Genomic DNA, 20,499 nt, shown 5'->3' with positions numbered 1-20,499 from the left:
GAGGATGTTTGAAACCCAGCTGACAAATCCAGTTGCCTACTGACATTCCCTTGTTCTACTGTAACTATTAATTGACATGTGCAACAGCTCCATTCTGAAAATAGAATGACACCTTGAAAATGAAGTTTTCGGTCACACTATTTGGTAAGCCAACAAGACATGCCGAGGTGACAGCTGATGATAAGTGATATTCAGCATGGATGATATACAGGAGAGAATGGATGAGTACAGTTGTAACCCCAAGACCAAACACAATACCAGAGCTGTCTGCTAGGTTTTTCTTCAGAAAGAGAGGCTCATGGAAGAGCTATGGAGGAGCTATTCCTGAACTTGTATGTAAAATATATCTTTTTCATAAAACGGAGAATTGCAGCAGCCATGAAAATGTGCCATTGAAGTCTCCTGCTTCAGGGAGTATAACTTTGACAGTGTAACAGTCCCAAGCACTGCCCTCTGAATTCAGTAGCAGAGATAGCTGATGCCCCATGGACTACTTCTAGCCTACGTTGAGCACACAGGCCTGTATTTTGTGAGATAGGATACCTCCATTGGGTAACTTTGACTTGAGGAGTCTCCACCAATTTAAAACTGTGTTGTAGTCTGTCACTCTTACAACCCAACCCTTTTTTCCTTTACATTCTTCATAGAGGATGAACTGCATTACAGTCTCAAAATGCTCCCTACCACATATGGCTCCTCCCACTTTTCTCCTCAGAAGTTTCTTTTCCCAATAAATGTTTTATGCAACTAATTCTGCATGGTTGTCTTCTACTCAGAGGAAGTGAACTAACACAATGTGTGTGTGTATGAACATATACATAAACAGGCAGAAATGTACACATTTGCACATACTTCTAGTTCTCTAGCATTCTTTTTCAACCAAAAATATGATTTGGAGATCTTCCAAATTAGTTCTGTAGAACTTCCATATTAAACATCTCAGTAGTATGACATTGTATAAAGGTTTCATAGATCATTTAAAAAGTTGTAGTTACAGAAATTATATACATTATTTTATTATATTGACATTGCTCCTGTGAGCCTTAGTTCACACACATCATTTTGCTAATGTATTACTATCTATTTAGTATAAATTTATGGAATAAATTTGTAGAATTGCTGGACTATACAACTTTTTATGCTTCCCTTTATGACTGGGAAATATATAGAATTATACTATTAGGATTTTTTCTCTTCCATTATTTTATTTCTTTCTGGCAGAGACACCAATTATTCATACGTTAGAACACTTTGGAACAGATTCCACATCAACCATTTTCTTTCAAATCCCTTTTAAGTCATTATTCATTTCCTTTCTCATCTCAAGGTTTTTCTCCATATCCTTAACAGTTTGTTCACAGTGCCAGTTCTGCTGCTCCCAAAGTGGCATTCATTTCCATGATTATTATTTTTATTCCCATTTTTAGATATTACAAAGTAAAATATTTTATCTTTTATTGTTCCACCATACTTGTTTTGTATAAGACTTTGAGCTCTTAGTGTATATGACAAGGAAATACATTGTTCTGAAGGATGATGACATATGGACTCAGTTTCTTTGTTCAAAACATATTTCTGATGAGAATTCTGGAATTTTCTGATTTTCCATTTCTCTGTATATTTCTCTCATCCTTTTTTCTTTTCCTTGTAAGAAAAATCCTATATACTTATTTTCTCTATTTCATTAATTATTGAGTGACATAACTTTTCCTAGAAAGAGTCTTTGTAATAGATTCATATAGGGGAAGTATAAAGTTATACTTCTTAGGCTGGAAGAAATTTTTTTTGGATCACAGTAAATTTTTTCACAGCACACAATTGTTTAGGAGTAGGTTAGAGTAGTCATTAGTTTTCCTTAGCTGAAGGAGCAAAGAGAGGTGGTTACAACTTAAGAATTTCTCCTGGCCTCACAGACTTCTTTCAGCAAATTAAGCATGCCTCTTAATTACTCATTTGATTCTTTTTTGCTTTTGCTTAGTGCTAAACTAGGTTTGGCATTCACTACAGCTGATCTGCCCCTTTCCTGGTGATTCAAAGAATTTATGATTCTGTCCAAAATGTACAATTATATTTCCCAACAACAAACTATTCAGAATTTAAGTAAAACAATGTTTTACTGACTTTTAGATAGGAAATAGCAAAATGGACATGGCTAGTGCTGGCGTACTCAGTTCTAAGAGAATATCTAAAAGCAAAAAAAGAATGAAAAACAAGTTCACATTTGTAATAGCATACTAAGTGAGTTAAGTTGGACTGTTAGATAGTAAAGAAGTTACCCTTGAACTGTTGGTAACCATGAATCCAAAGCCTGCAATGGCAATAATACACACCTATCGATAATCACCCTAAATGTAAATGGTCTAAATGCAGCATTCAAAAGACATAGAGTCACTGAATGGATAAAAAAAAAAAACAAGACCCATCCATTTGCTGCCTACAAGGCACTCACTTCAAACCCAAAGACATACACAAACTAAAAGTGAAGGAATGGTAAAATATATTTCATGCAACTAATAGGGAGAAAAAAGCAGGAGTTGCAGTACTTGTTACAGATAAAATAGACTTCAAAACAACATAACAAGAGACAAAGAAGGACATTACATAATGGAAAAAGGGTAAGTCCGACAAGAAGATATAACTATTATAAATATCTATGCACCTAACACAAGAGCACTTACATATGTGAAACAAATACTAACAGAATTAAAGGGTAAAATAGAATGCAATGCATTCATTTTAGGACATTTCAACACACCACTCACTCCACAGGACAGATTAACCAGCCAGAAAATAAGTAAGGAGACAGAAGCACTGGACACATTAGAACAGATGGACCCAACAGACAACTACAGAACACTACAACCTAAAGCAACACAATGCACATTCTTCTCAAGTGCACATGGAGCATTTTCAAGAATAGATCATATACTAGGCCAAAAAAAGAGTTTTGGTAAATTCAAAAAGATTGAAATTGTACCAACCAGCTTCTCAGATTACAAAGGTATGAAACTAGAATTAAATTATGAAAAGAAAACAAAAAGCCCACAAAGACATGGAGGCTTCACAACATACTCCTAAATAATCAGTGGATCAATGATCAAATAAAAACAGAAATTGAGCAATATATGGAGACAAATGACAACAATAATTTAACACCGCAAAATCTATGGCATGCAGAGAAGGCCATGCTAAGAGGGAACTATGTTGCAATACAGGCCTACCTCAGGAAAGAAGAACAATCCCATATGAACAATCTAGACTCACAATTAATGAAATGAGAAAAAGAAGAATAAATGAGGCCCGAAGTCAGTAGAAGGAGGGACATAATAAAGATTAGAGCAGAAATAAATAAAATCGAGAAGAATAAAACAAGAGAAAGAATCAACTAAAGGAAGAGCTATTTATTTGAGAAAGCAAACAACATAGGTAAACCTCTAGCCAGACTTATTAAGACAGAAAGAGAGTCTACAGACATAAACAAAAATCAGAAATGAGAAAGGAAAAATCACTACAGACACCATAGAAATACAAAGAATTATTAGAGAATACTATGAAAAATTATATGCAAACCGATTGGAAAACCTAGAAGAAATGGACAACTTTATAGAAAAATGCAACCTTCCAAGACTAACCCAGGAAGAAACAGAAAATCTGAACAGACCAATTACCAGCAATGAAATTGAATTGGTAATAAAAAAATTACCTGAAAAAAATCCCTGAACCAGATGGCTTTAGTGCTGAACTTTTTAAATGTTTAGTGAAGCCCTAATACCAATCCACCTTAAAGTTTTCCAAAAACTAGAAGTTGAGGGAATACTTCCAAACTCATTCTATGAGGCCAGCATTACTCTAATACCAAAACCAGGCAAAGACACCACAAAAAAAGAAAATTACAGACCAGTATCCTTAATGAACATAGATGCAAAAATACTGAACAAAATATTAGCAAACAAAATTCAAAAATACATCAGAAAGATCATTCATCATGATCAAGTAGGATTTATGCCAGGGATGCAAGGATGGCACAACATTTGAAAATCCATCAACATCATCCACCACATCAACAAAAAGAAGGACAAAAACCACATAATCACCACCATAAATGCTGAAAAAGCATTTGACAAAATTCAACATCCATTCATGATAAAAACTCTCAACAAAATGGGTATAGAGAGCAAGTACTTCAACTTAATAAAGGCCATATACAATAAACCCCCAGCCAACATTATACTTAACAACGAGAAGCTGAAAGCTTTTCCTTTAAGATCAGGAACAAGACAAGAATGCCCACTCTCCCCACTGTTATTCAACATAGTATTGGAGGTCCTAGGCACACCAATCAGACAACACAAAGAAATAAAAGGCATCCAGATTGGCAAGGAAGAAGTTAAACTGTCCCTGTTTGCAGATGACATGATATTGTACATAAAAAACCCTAAAGAATCCACTCCAAAACTACTAGATCTAATATCTGAATTTAGCAAAGTTGCAGGATACAAAATTAATACACAGAAATCTGTGGCATTCCTATACACTAACAATGAACTAGCAGAGAGAGAAATCAGGAAAACAATTCCATTCACAATTGCATCAAAAAGAATAAAATACCTAGGAATAAACCTAACCAAGGAAGTGAAAGAACTATACTCTGAAAACTACAAGACACTCATGAGAGAAATTAAAGAAGATACCAATAAATGGAAACACATTCGGTGCTCAAGGATAGGAAGAATTAATATTGTCAAAATGGCCATCCTGCCTAAAGCAAATCTATAGATTCAATGCAAGTCCCATTAAAATACCAACAACATTCTTCAGTGAACTAGAGAAAATCATCCTAAAATTCATATGGAAACACAAAAGACCTTGAATTCAGTTTGCAAATATTTTGTTGAGTATTTTTGCATCTATGCTCACCAGGGATATTGGTCTGTAATCCTCAGAAGGAAGAATAAAGCAGGGGGAATTAAGCTCCCCAACTTCAAGCTCTACTACAAAGCCACAGTAATCAAGACAATTTGATACTGGCACAAAAACAGACCCATAGGCCAATGGAACAGACTAGAGAGCCCTGATATAAACCCAACCATATATGGTCAACTAATATATGATAAAGGAGCCATGGACATACAATCGAGAAATGACAGCCTCTTCAACAGCTGGTGTTGCCAAAACTGGAGAGTTACATGCAAGAGAATGAAAGTGGCTTTTTGTATAACCCCATACACAAAAATAAACTCAAAATGGATTAAAGACTTGAATGTAAGTCATAAAACCACAAAAGTCTTAGAAGACAACATAGACAAACATCTCCTGACTATAAGCATGAGAAGCTTCTTCATGGACCCATCTCCTCAAGCAAGGGAAACCAAAGCAAAAATGATCTCATGGGAATACATCAAATTAAAAAGTTTTTGTACAGCAAAGGACATCATCAACAAAACAAAAAGGCATTCTACAGTATGGGAGAATGTATTTGTAAATGACATATACAACAAGGGGTTAACATCCAAAATATATAAAGAACTTACATGCCTCAACACCCAAAAAGCAAATAACCTGATTAAAAAATGGGCAGAGGATATGAAGAGACAGTTCTCCAAAGAAGAAATTCAGATGGCCAACAGACACATGAAAAGATGCTCCTCATCACTAATCATAAGGGAAATGCTAATTAAAACCACAATGAAATATCACCTCACACCAGTAAGGATAGCCAGCATTGAAAAGACTAAGAACAACAACTGCTGGCAAGGATGAGGAGAAAGGAAACCCTCCTATACTGCTAGTGGGAATGTAAGCTAGTTGGACCATTGTGGAAAGCAATATGGAGGTTCCTCAAAAAACTAAAGATAGAAATACCATTTGACCCTGAAATTCCACTCCTTGGAATTTACCCAAAGAAAACAACTTCTCAGATTCCAAAAGACATATGCACCGCTATGTTTATTGAAGCATTTTTTATAATAGCCAAGATATGGAAGCAACCTAAGTGTCCATCTGTAGATGAATGGATAAAGAAGAGGTGTTACATATACACAATGGAATACTATTCAGTCATAAGAAAGAAACATATGCACAATGGAGTATTATTCAGCCATAAGAAGAAAACAAATCCTACCATTTGCAACAACATGGATGGAGCTGGAGGACATTATGCTCAGTGAAATAAGCCAGGCAGAGAAAGACAAATGCCAAATGATTTCCCTCATTTGTGGAGTATAACAATGAAGCAAAACTGATGGAACAAAATGGCAGCAGACTCAGAGACTCCAAGAATGAACTAGTGGTTACCAAAGGGGAGGGATGTGGGAGGGCCGGTGGGGAGGGAGGGTGAAGTGGATTGAGGGTATTATGTTTCGTACACATGGTGTGGGGGATCACAGGGAGAACAGTGTAGCACAGAGAAGGCACATAGTGGATCTGTTGCATCTTACTACACTGATGGACGATGACTGCATTGGGGTATGGGGGGTGACTTGATAATATGGGTAAATGTAATAACCACATTGTTTTTTCATGTGAAACCTTCATAAGGGTGTATATCAATCATACCTTAATAAAAATATTTTTAAAAGTGCATTTGTTCTATATATTTGATCTATAAATTCTGAGATATTCCAATGAATTAATATATTAAATTTCAGGGGTAAAGGAGTCTACATTTGTATAGCACTTTCTAGTTTATAACATGCTTTCATATAAATCATGTCATCAACTTCCTTTATATAAAAGACTTTCATTTCCTACAACCTCTGTCAAGATGACACAGTAAGTGTGGGTCTCTTCACAAATGCTGAGGGCACATCCTTAGTGAATGCTCTCCAACCAAAAGCAGCATTTCAAGCTTTCCCTTAGGGACCCGACCTTACTGCAAATACCTAAAACTGATTTCAAGTTCTACTGAGCTTTAGAACACTTCAATAATTAATATCCGTTTTCATTGGCCACTGCCCTTTCTTTGACCCTACATAAAAACCTATATTCTCTATCCTCTTTCCGCTGAAAAAGCAACTCAAAGACAAACATCAAAATCTTTACAAAGGGTTGTTATTCATACTGTTGAATGCAACAATATTGCATCTTCCTCCATCATTCAAGGACATGTTTGAGCTTACACACATAGCAGTACCTAGATCAATTATCTTTGAGCTTTGATCCAATACCAATTACAAGAAAATCATCCACGTTTTCTGTATATAGTTTATGGTATTCAAGAGATAGTACATTAAAAGTAATATGGTATTTTCTAAATTTCTATTTAAAATCTTAAAGTAAAATCTTCAAATTAAGCTGAAGGTAAACCATATTATTCTAAATAATTTCAGCTTATTTTTAACTTTTACCCGAAATCAATTGTTTGTATATTATATTGAGCTTTCTACCTGAAATACCCAAAAATCACTGTGATAGACCTATTCACCAAGATTTAGCAATCTTCACTTCTTAGGCACACAGTGGGACCTCTAACGGTTAGGAGTCATCAGTGAAATGTGAGCTTCCAGATGGAGTCTTGAAAAGATGGTGGTGTGCATTCACACAGTTCCTTCCTTTCTGTGCCAGGCTATATTTCCAAGAATAAAGGCTCAGTCAGTCTGAGTCTCTGTGTGAGGATACTGTAATGAGTATGTAGCATGAAAGAAAAATAAACATTTGTATTTTATCTTGAAATCATTTGTTATAGGACCATAATCTATTTAGCTTCTCTGACCTATTAATGAAAATGAAACTTAATCACGTGTTACAAGGAAGTTGTGATAAGCTGAGTAATAATTGCCTCCCAAAGATTTCAGGTCCTAAGGCTCAGAACCTACAAATATTAATTTATAAGGAGAAGACATCTTTGCCAATATGATTAGGTTATGGATCTTGAGACAGATTATCCTTAATTATCCAGATGGGCTTTAAGTGCAATCACAAGTACTCTTACAAGATAAAGGCAGAAGGTGATTTTATACAGGCACAGAGGGAGGAAATCAATAAGAAAATGAAGAAAAGAAAGATTTGAGAATGATGGCCTTGAAGACTGAAGTGATGTGACCACAATCCAAGGAATCTCATCAGCCAACATAAACCAATAAAAGGCAAGCAATGGATTCGCCACTAGAGCCTCTGGGGGAATTGTTCTTCTGATACCTTGATTTTAGTATAGTGCTATTGATTTAGGACTTCCAGCCTCCAGAAATGTGAGAGAATAATTTCTATTGTTTTAAGACATCAAAGTTTGTGGTAATTTGTTACAGTAGCCTTAGGAAACTAATATAGAGGGTGTATATTTCAATAGACAGGCATGCCTGTATAAAATATATTTGTTTTTAAGTTTTCTCCAGGAGTAAATATCAGCTTCATATAAAATTTATTAATACTAAATAATTTAATATCTCAAACCCCACAAAACAATCAAAATGAATTTTTTAGTTTAGTAAATGCTTTTACTCTTGGAGCAAATATATATTACAAAATACAATATGTATATATATATATATATATATATATATATGTAATATTTCCTCTCAAAAGTTGTTCTCAATTCTGAAAGACAATTTACTATAAGTAGCACTTTATTAAATAAGTTATGTCTTCCTGTGAAGTCTCTTGGTAAAAATTATCTCATTACAAGTTGATACAAAATATAAAATCTTGTAAAAATGTTTAATTCTGCCTTCTCCCAGGGCAGGTATTCAGAGATATACGTTTCACTAACCACTGGTAAATGCTTCCATCTGTCATAAATTGCCAAAGGGCTTGTGTTACTCAGAATGTCAAAGGAAGAGCCTGTCCCTGAGGAAGTAGGTCATATGTGCACATTGGGGAAAGAGGCCTTTTGCTTTAAACAATACAAACCATTCAAATGCTATTGCCCCAGATTTAAATTGCTGTTTATGATGGCCCCATAAAATGCACGAGGGTCAGGGCCTTGTCTATCAGCTTCACTGCTGCATCACTAAAGCCTGAAGCAGGCATGACACTCAATAGATACTCAGTAAATGTTTAGTAAATTAATTTTTTAAAAGCAAATTGGAAATGACAGAGCAAGGTATAATTTCATCTATGGATATTTAGCTTCCTATTGACGATATACCCTTTGTGATGGTTAATTTCATGTGTCAACTTTAAGAGTATTTTTCGATGAGATTAACATTTAAAAGTAAACTTTTGATAGAGCAAATTGCCCTCCATAATGTGGGTGCCTCACCCAATCAGTTGAAAGCCTGAATAGAACAAGAAGTCCGGCCTCTCTTAGCAACAGAGAATTCTCTGCCTTCAGACTTCATGTGCAGACTCTCCCGGGTCTCCATCTGCCGGCTTTGCATTGGACGTCTAACACTGGCTCTCTCTGTCTCCAGCCTGCTGCTGGTCCACAGTGCAGGTTTTTGGACTAGCCAGCCTCCATGATCATGGGGGCCAATTTATAATGATATAATAAATCAATATCTCTCTCTCCCTCTCTCCATTTATATATATATATATATACACATATATACGTGTGTGAGTGTGTGTGTGTGTGTGTGTGTGTGTGTGTGTGTATCTGTTTTGTTTCTCTGGAGAACTGTGATCTCACATTGAGCAGGAGAATCACACCTATTGCCCACTCTCCCTTTGCATATTGCACACAGACTTTCTGTCATTTACAGCTTTTTCTTCTCAGAAAAAAAAGTATTCAGGGGGATCACTGTGATATGTCTGGGGAGTATACATATGCTTTTACTGTCATGTTTTAGTTTTACGTGCTTGTTTGTTTGTGTATAACACTCCTTTTCTCACCCCCATGTGCTTTTCGTGATGTAGGTGGAGGTGTGCTGTGAAAATGGTTAAGAAGCCCGGATGGGAGGACGAAGTTTTCTAGTCCCATTGCCACTGTTACCAGTGCTTTGTCTCAGGTCTCAATTTTCTTATTTATCGTATACAACACTTGTCCTGTACATTCCCCACGACTGACAGGATAATTAGATAGAAAGGTGTACACAAATATAACTTATAAATACCTTTATAAATCAAGAGAATTAATTTTATTACCTTGGTGCTCTGTGTTTTGCTGCACCATCAAAATCTGATTTCCATATGTTAACTAGTTAATTTGTACATATTCTGATAATAAAGCCTGAACCAACACACACACAAATATATGTAGTATATCTCTCTATATATATATTTAATATATTTAACATATATATATATATATAACATACATAAAATCAACAAATAACAAATAAAATCAAAATAAAATTATTAAACAGGGGAGACTGATTTTATTCAATAGAGCATTAGAGGTCCTCCAGATTGCCTGATGCATCTTTCCTTTTTTCTCTATTTGTGAATCACTGACTTTTCCCCCTTCCTCTTTATAAATTTCTGTTTGTTTTCTTCATTTTCAACATTTTATTTTGTATTATACATTTTCCTTTCACTTCCTTTCACTTCTGTCCATAGGCACACACATCTGTCTCTATATTTATCTTTGATACTTTTACCTTTCCATAGATATAGACTTTAATGCCATGAAGGAAAGCACTTTAAAAGCAATTGTGATGTCTGAGAGTTTGTATCTCCTTTCAGCTTAAAAACCTGGTTCCACTGCAGTATCTACAGTGCTTGTCCCTTTCTCAGATTTCATTGGTGTATGGCAGATGAGAATACTGCAGCAATTTACAGAAAGGCTGCCAAATACGACATGAGAAAAAGTGCAAAGTATATATCCTTTCTTGCTACAAAAAGCCCAAGGCCTAATGACATCCCTAAATGCCTGGAGAAAGCGAGTGATGACATGACTGCCAAGTGTGGTGTCGTCAAGTGTTAGATGAAATGGCCTGACGATGTCAAGGTGAGAAAGCTCCCTCCTGGGCGGCCACTGCTCTGCTTTCACACACACCACACCAGCTCTTTTATATAAGTTACCCTGCAGCACTTAGACAATGCAACTTCAATATTACAAAGAAATCACAGGAATATCTTTTCCCCACGGACTAAACAAATAGCAGAAGAAATCCATGCCTTATCTCTTCTTTAAAGTAAAACACTACTTGGTATGAGCTGAGTGATATTTGTCCTTCCTTCTTTATTCTGATTCCCATTCCTTCCTGTCTCTTGTTTTCACCTTTATTTTTTTTCAGTCTCCCATCATTATCAGTATCTCCGTCTACTGGATCCATCTCTTTACATTCAATTCAATTGTGCATTTATTTCCATAACTTCAAAAACATTCTTTGGTCCTCAACACTGCTAATTTCCTTCATTTAACATTTTCTTTTTCATGATAATGAGATTCTGGTGAATTCTTTAATGACTGTGGTTGTGGTATCTGCATATTATTACTGGGTATATTAAATTTTCCATAGGAATTCCTGATGGGGACAGGGAGCAGAAATGGATTTAATGGGGAAATTACCTAATTTCTTAGTGAAGCCTGAAGGGGGATGGATTCAACATAATTTTGTGTCAGAATTGATTAACAATACTTTTTTTTTCCTCCAGGCAATATTTCCCCCCCTTTTTTTTTCTCAGATCTGGGGGTTGCTGTCTCTAATTCGTGAACCTAGAGCCTTCTCTTTAAATCTACAGTTTTTTAAACTTCTTCCACTCATCAATTATCTGCTGGTTTTGTTGCCCTTAAGTTTTCTTCTAAACCGCTTTTCTTATTCACTAGGTACTCTCAATGAGCCATGTCAGATTTTGATTAATGTTTTTACATGTTTGCTTTAATGTAAAATGAGATTTCATGTATTTCAAATATTTCTGGTTTATTTTGGAGATAATTTTACTTGATACGTTATTTTGAAACAGCTCATATTTCAGGTATATATTTTTTCCAACCACAAAAGAGCATGTAATTAGAGTGAAGAGAGATGGTCACATGAAGAGACTTTTAGCGATTTAGAACTTTATCCTCAGGGTACAGGAAGCTTTCAAAGGGCTTTGAGTAGTGGGATTTCACAATCAAATGTACATTTTGCTAAAATCTCTTTAGCTGTCAGTGAAATACAGTGGGATGTGTTAAGAAACAGAGAGGTCCAGCTGTGTGGAATGCGACTAAGGGGGCAGATAAGATTGATAAAATCGAAGAGCAAGAAGTCATCCATAACTTTAAAAAGAGTAGTGGAGGCAGATAAAAATTTAAAGTCAGATAAGAAGGAAATGAGAGGCAAGGAAAAAATGTTAACACAAGTTTAACTCCAATCATAAAAACAGTTCTCCTCAATCAGTTCCCAAACTTGAACCAGTGGGATATGTTAAGAAACAAAGAGATTTCCCACTGTGTAGGGACTTAAGGAAATCAGGTGGTCAACGGAGTTTTAGCTCAGACCTGTCTCACAGTGAGTCCAATAGGTCCCTGAACCCACCCTGTAGTTGTTTTCCCAGTGACACAATGCATAAACGGAATAACATATGCAGCAACTGACAGAATCCCCACACCGGGAGTCTTCTCTTTACCTCTTCACCGTTTAGATTTCAGCTGAAATTCCAATTCTACAGGTTATTAATCACTACTCTTTCTAGTAAATAAGACTGAATCTCCTTATTATATGATACCATAGCACCATCAATTTCTCCGTTCTGCCGTTTTGTTACTCATAAGGTTTTATTTGCTATTTTCAAGTATGTCCTGTCTGCTACACTGTGAACTCTAAGAGGATCAGGACCTGTCTGCTTTATTGACAACACACCCAACATCTTCACAGTGTGTTTCACTAGAGTGGATACTGAATCATGTTTGTCAACCGGATGTCAATATGTAACACTTCTATCTTTTCTTTTAATCTGCAGCCATACAGATGTATGTGTCTATATGTTTACATATGTATTTGTGTGTGTTTACATACAAATGTAATCATTTTATTTTATCCCAAGCTTCCCCTCTACTGTCCATTATTTTACTATCTACTTAGGCTCCATCCCCTCCTCAATTTGCTCTTGAGATGCTCATTCCCTGCTGTTTTCTCTCCACATTATTTTTATGCTCCTATTTGTAGTTGGGATATAGTCCTTCTCTATTCAAGTCAATATCTGACTTCTCTTTTTTCTTTTAGGTATCGAACAGAGTTAAGGTTGAAGAACTTGCTTGACTAGAGCTGATGGGTCTTAGGAGGCTGGGAAAGAGGAGAATACTTGGGACAATATGCACATTCTGTATATACATTCCACTTCAAGACAAATGAAAGATTCTGCAGCATTAGGAATCTTAACAAAATGGGCTTTAACATTTTGAGTTCATTTCATCCTCCTCCCTGGGCAAGAATTTTTTTGTTTGTCTCAGCTTTTATAATTTTGTCAGATTAATTTATAACTCTAAATAACTTCTTATTCATCTTATACTCTGTCCAAACTTTTCCTCTGATAGTTTTTAATTTTTTAATACTAACACACTTCAGTATTACCTTGCTATTTCAATATTCAATATTATTTTCTATTCAGTATTGTTCAATATTACCTCTCCTAATCTACGGCATGATGACTCCTGTGAAGTAATTAGTGGAAAAATATACTCATTATACCATACTCCTTATAGGAAGGAATTTTTTCTTTGCTTATGTTTTTTAATGAAGAAGCAAATGGAAATATCTTACAAAGAGGAGATTCTTTTAGTTAATAACATGCACTGTGTTTGAGTATATTAGTAATATAAAATTAGATATTTTCATATAATTCTCATTGTGGTGCATAATATAAAAATGAACCTTGGAATTCAGTTATAACAGGTAATTTGTACATATTATCTGTATATCTATTTGCAGATTGATTACATTCTTATATAATAATATTACATAAAGAGCTTTAGATTTAGTTACATAAACTAAGCTGAGATCAACACACTTGGCAAACTTAATTTATTCCTGTTCTCACTGCATTCAGAGGATGCTGGATACTTGCGAAAGTATTCTCATTGTTTGGAAGAAATCTCTAAACATCATTGGTATTTGGTTTCAGAAAACGCAGTGATTGAATGCATGTATCCATCCTCCACATTTAAGTTACTGAAATCTATGGTAATTTCTGAAAACATTAGGATCAACTGGTCAGGTTGCTCTATAACCATTAGTTCCCTCTTTCCTTTACTCTAATTTAAATATAGCATCAGAAATATTGTTATCCTTGAAATTAAGCATTTCCAGTTTATGGCACTTACAGATGTATATTTTCTGACAGAGAACATTCACCTTTCATTGCTCACATAGTATAGCTAATAGGTTATACACAATAACTAGTAAGTGGCAGAATTTAATCTGGAATTTATTATCAAAAGGAATTTTTTTCTTATTAGCTGATGCCATTTATCTGTTTTAATGGCATTTGTAACTGTCATCAAAGAAACACAACTAATGCTTGCAGGTAAACTTCAATCTGGAATTTTAATTGAAGTTTAATATTTCTTAGCTACCTGCCATATATTTTGAATAGTTGATCTGTTTATGTCATGTTTCTCCATAATCTGTTTCAGCAATCTCATATTATTCTTCTTACCCAGGCAATGTTTTTTACTTTAGAAGAAAGACAAGAAGAGATCAACAACAAAATTACCTATAAATTTGCAAAACAGATAACCAGTTTTGGCATGTTATATTTTGGTTTTTTACTTTTTCTAATCCTAGCAATAATTTATAAAAGAATACTTACCTAATATGAAGAATATTCATTTTTTAATATCTCCTCATTATGGAAAGAATTATAAAAAGGAGCTAATGCAATATATTTGATGCAATTACATAAAGAAACAGACAAAAACATCTTTAGATGAACAAAGTCTAATGCCTGTTTAAGTATATAGCACAAGTGAAATGTTCACTTATTATTATTAGGTTCAGTTACAAATGCTCTTTGGGGATTCTTGAGAATACTTGGGATGTGTTAGTGAGCAAAATACACAAAAAATTCATTAGTGCCTGGAAATGATCCTTTAGAAAGGGAGAAAGACGATAACTAAAATTAATGTAGTAAAAAAATGTTATTTATATTACAAGGTGATAAGTACTATGCAAAAACCAACAGTATAAAAGAGATCTGAATTATAGAGTGATGTTGGAGGGTAGGTAGTTCATAAATTAAATGAAGCATTCAGGTTTGAGCTCACTCAAAAGATAATATTTAAGCAAAAAATGTGTAGAACTGAGGGAGTTAGCCAAGCAGATATCTGAGGAAATGATGTCTAGTTAGAATGGCCAGAGCAAGTTCCATAAAGTGGGAGCATGCAACAGGCTAGGGTGATAGCAAGCAGTGCGGTGGGGGAGTGTAAACAGAGAGAATGGCAGATGGTCTAGGGGAATAGATACAGGTATAGATTTTTAAACATTTAAAGAACTAAACTGCATCCTGAAGGAAAATTAAATAATTCTGTATAGGTCAATTTAGAGCATAGAAAAATAAATTAGAATTTCTAAACTTTAGGACATTCACAAATGGAATATATATTCAAACAGCAATGCTTTCACATTTGAACGTGATCAAGGTGTTCAATGACCATCTGTCAAGAACATTGGAAAGTGCGGATCAAAGTTATCTGCGTTCTCAGTGCTAACAGTTCATGAGTTTTTGAGAAAAACATTTTCTATTAGTAGCTGACAGGACAGTAATGGATTACTGTAATTGTACCCCACTCTACCTTTTCTGAGTAGCATAATAAAAATTATAGAACAAAAATATCAAGCAAGACTAAGTTGGAGAAACATAACCATTTCTATTTTATTTTGTAATAATATAATCTGAATTAATTCTGGTGTTTCTCTACAGGAAACATGTACATTTTTATTTCTGTTTGGTAACACCCAATGACATAAACATAATTTCAATGAAGTAATATAAATTTGCAATTGAATAGTAATGCTAAAATATGTTTTTGGGTAATTTTGACTTTTATTTCTGTCTCTTTTAAAAAAGAATGGGTACCTCTGAAGGTAAAATGTATTATTCCATGCCCATTGCTTGGTACCAGATTTAGAATATGATAACTATTCAACAGATGTTTTATTATTAACATAAAATAATAACTAGTGGTCTACAATATGTATTGGAACTTCAGGTACTCATTTTTAAAAATGCAGATCACTTAAAGATGCTAATTCTGTAATTAAAAAAAACTCTTTTCATGATTTAAATGAAGAGCATCTTAAAAGACAATATATCTCATGGTTCATTTAAGATTGTCTTTGCAAATTTGACCTTATGATGATCTTTTTGGGGGACATTCACTCTTAAGTACCAATTTCAAGGCCTCTCCATATTTTCTATTTTAATTTCTAATAGTTTTTAACATATTGCCTTTTGAAGATATATGAAGCAAAGAAAAAACCTCCATAACTCTGAAAAGCATCTTACTGCAAATTAAGAGAATTAAGTAAGAACAGAAGGTCAGAAGAGTGAATCAAGCATAGTTTAAAGGCAATGACATATTCTCAAGAATTCAGACTGTTTCAATTTCAGTCTTTCTATCCCTTAGCTAGTGACAACACTGTAATTCACTACAGATCATCAATATTGCAGAGGCAATATGAGGCAGTGGTTAAAAGCATGGCCCAAGTGATGACAGGGCAAGGATCCAAATCCTGGCTTTGTCACCACTGGTGCTTCTCTGGGCAACTGACACATCTCTCCCTCAGCTTTGCATCAGTAGGCTAGAGGAAACTCATCTAATTTCTTCATAGTCTTGTCAGAAGTATTAAATGAATTTGTCTATGTAAAGCCCTTGGTGATATGCCTGACATGATGTAAGCATAACCTATGTTCCCTATTTTATGCTCCAGAGTATTTCATAGTGTCTGTTAGTTCAATTTCCTATTTGTATATTTTGAAAGGATTTCATGTGAAAGGAGTAATTTTGAGGGTCTTTAGCCTCTTCCTATTCCTTTCAGCATGTTTATCTTGTTTCTCAATTTTGAAGAGTATATATTCCAATAACAGCAAACAAACATACAGGTTAATCAACTCTACTTCATCAGGAGGACCTTCATTCTCCCACATAAATCTGTCTCTTCTGATTTTAACTCATAAACATCTCTTGTGCTTAAATACATAAATAAGTGGTCCACATGCTTCTCCTCTCTTTTACACACTTTGTTCTCCCTAAAATGTAAGAATGTGTTTTGTTATGTAAATGGAGATAAAATTCTACCCAAGAAACATTTTGACAGTTCTATTGTCTCTATCCATCACGAGGTAAAAGACACTAGGCTTTAGGACTGAGACTATTATTTCAAGAGCCCTTCCTCATAGAAGTCCTGATTCATTACAGTTCGTTATTCACTTTATCATGTTAAGATAGAGGGCAACAGTTTCTTTGCTAAGAAAAGCCAGATTGAATACAATTCGTGCCCACCTCTCTCCCTCATAAATGCTTGCTACATATCTCTATTTCACAAAAAGAATCACATTCTTTGATTTAAATGTTTCCTACTGAGATGCATGAGAATAAAAGCGATTTTGTAGGAAGGCTGACAGCAGAGTATTTTGTCATCTGTTTAGCATAAGTACCTCAATAAGAACTTAAAATCATTTTTTCCTCAAATATGTAAGTAACAGCAGAAATGTTCCTTCTGTAGACTGTCATACTTTTAAAAATGTATTTGTGCAGAATATATTAGATATTGTGGATAGCTTTGTCCTGAGTTTTCCATTTTTATGATTACCAGGATGAGGAAAATGACTTTCTATCATTAGTTTTTCCTAATTTAATAAAACTTTTACTTGGATTTGGCAATGTAATGTTTTCAAACTTTTTTTGACTTTGCCATATGGCTGAGTTTTTCTTTCATCTTGGGGTAGTAATTTGCTTTAACAATTTTTTAAAAATTCAGTTTCTAAATTATAATTTTCACACCTCATTTGATTATGATTTTAATGTGTTTATTTTCTTGATCCTTCTATTTTTCTTTTCCCTAACAGGACTCAAGCACACCCTGAGTGCCTTGGAAAGAGAAGCCTTACATGAAAACCACTTCTAACTGATGCGTAAGTTGTAGGGAACCAATTTGTTTTACAAATGATCGCAGAAGAAAGACCTCTAGTCATGGCTGGGAACTAAAGCATTCCTATATATCCATCACTTGCAAAGGCACAACATTTTATTACAGGAAATTGAGGTAGACAGCAAATTATATCTGAAGGATGGGATTTTTAGTTTGGGTATAGATAAGAGTTTAGAATATAAAAATAGATCTCTTTCTTTTAAAAACTCCTATCATTATCTTATTAAATGCTCTAGTAAGTCAGACTTAAGTGACTGCAGTAGATGTGGTAAATCAACTGGCTGCACATTTGTTGGAACTTCTTGTGTACCTTGCTGGACTGTATTCATAAGAGAACCAAAACTTGTATTTCCTAGGCTCCTTTACAGCTAATTTCTGGAATTAATTTAGAAGATATTTCCCTAAGACTTGAATTCAGACCAGAGTTAAGTGAGGACATAGCACCAATGGGATATCCATTTTACTTTTGTGGTGCTAGCACACAGGTTATGGCTCCAGGACCAGCCACCCTGAGAGTTCATTCGAATCCTCCTATTGCAGCTAAGACATGTTGTAGAGCCCGCAGTCATTTTTGAACAGTTGTGACTGAAAGAGCTTCCTGATTACAACAATTGCTGATTACAACAATGTGGCAATTTCCTTTTTGGCCAGATCTGCCATGATATTCTGGAAGGTGCACACAGAATTTGTTTTTCCAACCTTTTGAACAATGGTGCAAGCATCTCATTCTCAATAGTGAAATTCTTTCTGATTTAAATACCTAAAATGATTTCCATTATCTATAACTGAGCACTAATGATATGGTGATTCATAAATTGTTACTTTTGGATTGAAATGACCTTAGAGCATTGCAATATTGCTTGAATGTAATACGACACACAAACTAGACCTCATCTGTAGGACTGTACTAAAAATAAAAAGTTTCACTGCCTTTATAACCTCCCTGAGTTATGACTGAACTACTGCAGACACAAAAACAAATTTCAAGTACTCAAAGAACTTCAGACTAAGAACACTTAACAGCTCTTCTCATCACACTTAGAAAATAGCCATAGAAGGACTGATCAGGCCAGGCAAGAAGGAAGAAAGAGAAAGTGCAAAAGGAGTCTGACTTGGTGGCTTTCTTTCTTTTAAATAACATTTACAGATATATCAACAGTAGTGCCTACCTACTTCACCTCGGTAAGAAATTAGTCACACAGTATTAATTAGTGAAAGTTAAAAATATGAAAAAAATTAATCATTTAGAAGATGTTTGAAAATTATATTAAGTGACAGTAGCCTCTTCAATAACCACTACGTGCAGCTTCTTCCTCTCCTACTTCCCTATTTCTACCTTCTTTACGCTGTTTTGCTTAGATTGTTTTTCTTTAAGTGATTTTATAAGAGAAGAATCATTTCTAGATTAAAATCCGTGCTTTTATCCAAGTATCAATATGCAGAGAACTCCTGAACAAATGTTTAAAAAGTTCACCATACCAGTCAGGCATCAGGTAGTCCCTCTGCAGGGAGAGCATGGCTTGTTTCCTTTTCAAAGGCTCAGACTAGAGCAACGGAGACAGAGCAAACTGCACTATAATATGAAAGAATCAATAACATTTTATTGAATCTTAGAAGAATTATAGGAGACTGATATGAATCGAATGGTAAGAAAATAATATATGAAGAAGTAAATATATTAACATTTGTGTTCAGGCAAGTATTCACTCAACATATATTGGCATATAGCCCCTACCTTGGCCTTTATGTTTTATAGAGAAGAAGGGTAATAAATGCAGTGGAGAAGTTATTAATCTCTAAATTTATGAAGGTCTATTGAACTATCCCTGAAAAGTATCTGTACTCTTTATAAAAAAGCATACGCAAAGAATTTTCTTCTTCCAAATATTTTCAGCTTCTTCTAACCACTTCATAATACACAGATTCTTTAAGCAATGATATTACTTGTATGTATATTTAAATTTGCTTTCCATATTTCTGGATTAAATTATCAGATATGTGTCAATATCAGTACTGACCCCCTCCCCTCACATCACCTTGCATTATATTATACAGTAAATTTACTTTACTTTTAGAATTTAAAACAGTGAACATAAAACTACTTTCTTAATACAATAAGAATATTACACCTAAGACTGTGTATTATTTTATTTTCCACCTTATTGCATAGCTACTTTTTAAGAGCCTTCATATTAAAATCTTTTCTTAAATATAACTCAAAACTTCTGTCAATCTAATTTAGCTTTAAAATATTACATGACGTGTATTTAGTGAATTACAGATATTTACAGTGAAGTAATCCCTTTTTTTAATGAAAAGTCTATAGAGATGTTATATATATATATATATATCAAAATATATTGACATAAATATATCAAAAACAACCAAAATAATGCTGAGCACAGGATATACTGAAGAAAACAATAACAAAAACCTCATAGCAAACAAAATGCCACTGTACTTTTCAAGAATGATCAGAAACCAAAGTAAAACTAGTTTATTATTTCAAATACTAAAGACTACTTTATTCATCTTTACTTCAAGAATT

This window comes from Manis pentadactyla, chromosome 5, assembly GCF_030020395.1.
Source record: "Manis pentadactyla isolate mManPen7 chromosome 5, mManPen7.hap1, whole genome shotgun sequence".
In the NCBI taxonomy this organism is placed as follows: domain Eukaryota; kingdom Metazoa; phylum Chordata; class Mammalia; order Pholidota; family Manidae; genus Manis; species Manis pentadactyla.
This window is presented reverse-complemented; position numbering follows the sequence as displayed.